Genomic DNA, 2500 nt, shown 5'->3' with positions numbered 1-2500 from the left:
TATGTGCCTTTTATATACCAAATGTTTATCATTTTGAAATTGTTTCAGTTGTTTATGACTTGTGTATGACTGAAATTATCTCTGCATACTATCAGTGCTGCATTGCTTTGTAAAGATAGGCTATTCAACACACTTTAAAAACACACTGAAAAGATACGGCCATAGTAGCCTACTGAAAACATTTTGTTCATAATAATGGTGATTAATAAATGGTGGTCTTAAATTTTCATACTGACATCCTTGAATTTGACTTGGTAGATCACGGCAGACCATCAACTTCAAAAGTAGATCTTGGTTAAAAAAAGGTTGGGCACCCCTGCTATAGAGAGAACCACAAGTGCTTGAAAGACAGGGATCAAAAGCCTAGTCAAGTTGTTGTAGTTTACTTGGGTTTGGGAGCAATATAAAAAACCTTCAGAGAAGGGACAGTTGAGATGAGTTTACTAACACTCCCTAGGCTTTGTTTTACAGTTGTAATGAGTTTGGTGACAGACCTTCATTGACACAGCAGAGGAGACATCGGGCTGCATATAGAAATGAATGTGTAATGAATGTGAATATAGACATAAATGTGTAATATGTTGTTCAGCCCTTTTAATGGGAGGAATTTGGAAAAAACTGGCCCTGTGACCAGCACCCCTCATGTAGAATGTGTACGCCTACAGATATGTGTGGGGGAAAAGGCATAGCCTACCCTCTAAGACCCTTTTTGTCTATGCGTTAACAATTTCACAGTGCTCTTAAATTCTTATCTCTGCTCCTATTTTGTTTTATTATTGTTTCCCAGACCCTTGCATGAGGGATGAATGAAACTGTGTTGTAAACAGAAATTATTCACTGTACTGCATTTTTTGACAATGACAATGTACTACTATTATACAAGTCATGGGTAAAATCTTATGTAGCCTTATTTCTCAAAATATAAATGGCTGAAATAAAGGCCCAGGCCTACAGTTTCTCCATGCGCCAATGTCATACTGTAGTCATTGTTTTGCCGTTTTGCATTTACGCTGCAAGAATACCCCCCCCCCCCAAAAAAAAAGGCCCGTGTGAGAAGACCCCCCCCCCACCCCCGGACAAAATAAACCCCGGCTGCCCCCATAGTTTCCAAAATTTCTGTGGGAAACACTGCAGGGGCTCAACGACCAACCGCATCAGTTTACCATAAACTTGCATGTTACTTGTGTTTTTGACTGTTTTTGCTCTGTAAACTTTCAGACACTATTTCTTTAGTTTAATTTGGAAAAGACAAGATTGAGATCAAATAACCCTGTCTCTATGTTTTCCATGTACTACTGTATGTTCTCTGGTGTTTACATGCAGTTGAGTCAGTGAAAGTGTTGCTGTGTTTGGCTGCTTGTTTGCTTATTACATGTTGTTGACCAGGGATGGAATGTGTGGAGATGGTTTTTGTGTTGTGCAACAGTGTGCTGGTTCGCTAGTCTGAACATCCTGGTGTTTGATGACACAGAGATGGAAACTCAAGTCATGACCACATAACAAGAGGGACTGTAGTGAGAGGGTGACTTGACACAAACTTAGTTTTTTTCCTCTGAGAGTTGTGTTTTCTATGCCCATAATGACCTCCTCCTGTTTCTTTCAAATGTTTTCTCTCATTGCACTGGAGCATTGCAATTGTTTATGAACCTCTGACACTAACCTCACTGTATTCCCTGAAAGAGGACATTCACATTCACAGTGCAGGGCTGCGTTTCCTCAAAAGGACTTAAGTACTTCTCAAGCCCAAGTACCCCTTAGGTGCATACGTAGCACCATCTTACAGTTTACGGACCCTTTCTCAAAACCATATGCCGCCCGTCTCCTCACTCAGTGGGGCCCATAGATAACACATAATAACTACTACTGAATCAATCCATTGTAATGGTACTATTGGTCGATTGAGATCACTGCTATTCCTTCCTTCCAAATAACGTCAGCAGTCAGTGAGCAAACAACTGCACCTCAAACTCTGCGAGTGTCAGTCAGATCAGTGGTCATATGGCCCTCCGATGGTGGCGATGAAAAAAATTAGCCCTTCTTATCATCAAAGTTGCCCATCCCTGTTATAAATGAATCATCGTAGGGATTTAACTTTTTGGCAAGATGATGAGCATAGAAAATATAAGAACAAGAACCTATAGTTTATATGTCACTTCAGCTTAAGATTCCATTGTTTTCGGGAAGCACACCCCAGAGCAACAGCTGAACTGTTCTGTATATCTGTAAATTCATATTCAAGTTCAAGGCTTTGTTTCTCATATACATTTCACACATAGGGAACTCATAAGAGGGCCATGCTGCATCATGCAGTAATAGTAACAACAACCCTAACAGCATCTGTCTATTAGATGCCACACACAGATGCACAAACACCCATATTCTCATGAAAAGACAAGTCACTTCTTGACTGTTTCTTCCCCATCTCTTTTACCCACATCCGCCACAGTACAACGAGCCCAGGCCTTAAGAGTCTTAATTCCTCAAAAATGTCCAACAATTA

Source organism: Engraulis encrasicolus, chromosome 15 (assembly GCF_034702125.1).
Source record: "Engraulis encrasicolus isolate BLACKSEA-1 chromosome 15, IST_EnEncr_1.0, whole genome shotgun sequence".
Lineage (NCBI taxonomy): Eukaryota > Metazoa > Chordata > Actinopteri > Clupeiformes > Engraulidae > Engraulis > Engraulis encrasicolus.
Note: the sequence above shows the minus strand (reverse complement) of the source record.